The sequence below is a fragment of the Aplysia californica genome, unplaced genomic scaffold (assembly GCF_000002075.1).
Source record: "Aplysia californica isolate F4 #8 unplaced genomic scaffold, AplCal3.0 scaffold01500, whole genome shotgun sequence".
Lineage (NCBI taxonomy): Eukaryota > Metazoa > Mollusca > Gastropoda > Aplysiida > Aplysiidae > Aplysia > Aplysia californica.
Window position 1 is genome coordinate 52,601 of NW_004798770.1, and position 1,440 is coordinate 54,040.

A 1,440-nucleotide genomic window follows, 5' to 3' on the forward strand; every position below is an offset into this window, starting at 1 on the left:
CCTCACTATTACGAGTCCGGTATCCTAACCACTAGACCACCGACAACCTCACCATTACGAGTCCGGTAGCCTAACCACTAGACCACCGACAACCTCACCGTTACGAGTCTACACCTAGCCTTCTCGGACAAGGGCGAAAAATCTCGGAGGGCCGTGTGCAAGTTGCACACGTTAAAGATCCCTTGGTGGTCTAAATCGATAAGAGTAGGCTTCGGCCGCCACCCGGGCAAAATTCAAAATTTCCTACTAACGAAAATATTAGGTGTGCCCCGCGCGCTCATATGACCTATGCAGTTGCGAGCGCCGTAAAACACTCTACTATTTAAAAAAATAAATAAAAAATATATATCTGGTATATACTGCAGCACAGAACAAATATATACCGTGGAAACCATATACAACAGGCCCAGTAATAACAGGGATCCGGTAATAACAGGGATTCTTTAAATCCCCGATTTTTCCTACTCTTTGTCTCTATTAAAAGTTATCGGCAATAACAGGGCCTCATCGGAGCCCAACCGGTTATGGCAGGGACAATGGCTCGTTAACAATGTGTAAGAGAGAAAGAGAGAGAGAGAGTAACGCAGTTATGGAGCAAGTCCACGCAAGCCATGCCACTGCAAGCACACGCAGCGTGTGAAGCGAGAGAGGGCTGCGGTGTGCTACAGACCTTGATCTAGCCCGAAACCTAGCAACACGCACGTGTAATGTGTCACCAACGATGTCAAGCGCAAGAGAAAATGCCTTTCAATTGACAAAAAATACGAAATAATCCAGGCTGTTGACAAAAAGCAAGCTCCACTGGCCGAGATTTGTCGTCAGTTCGACATTCCGCAAGGGTCGATTCACACCATTGTCAAGGATAGAGAGAAGATAGTGGCAGCATAATACTCGAATGGAAAGTTTGCTCTGGATCGAAAGAAGATGAGACTACCTGATGCAGATGTCGTGGACCAAGCTCTTCTGATGTGGTTTAAGGAGGCTAGGAGACAGTTGGTGCCAAAACCCCTGTTCGTGGATACTTGTGGCAAGGGAAACTACCCATGAATAAGTGCAGCTGGATTAGTCCACAAATGCTTACTTTCCTTGCATTTCTGATTTAACAGGGATCGGATATAACAGGACATTTTCTCTACTCCCACCATCCCTGTTTTATCAGGTTTCCTCTGTATATATAAATATATATCTGGTATATAATACAGCACAGAACAAAGGGCGAAAAATCTCGGAGGGCCCGTGTGCAAGTTGCGCACGTTAAAGATCCTTTGGTGGTCTAAAATCGATAACAGTAGGCTTCGGCCGCCACCCGTGCAAAATTCAAAAAATTTCCTACCAACGGAAAATATTAGGTGTGTCCAGCACGCTCATATGACCTTATGCAGTTGCGAGCGCCGTAAAACCCTATACTTAACAATCAAACAAGCACAGAACATATATATA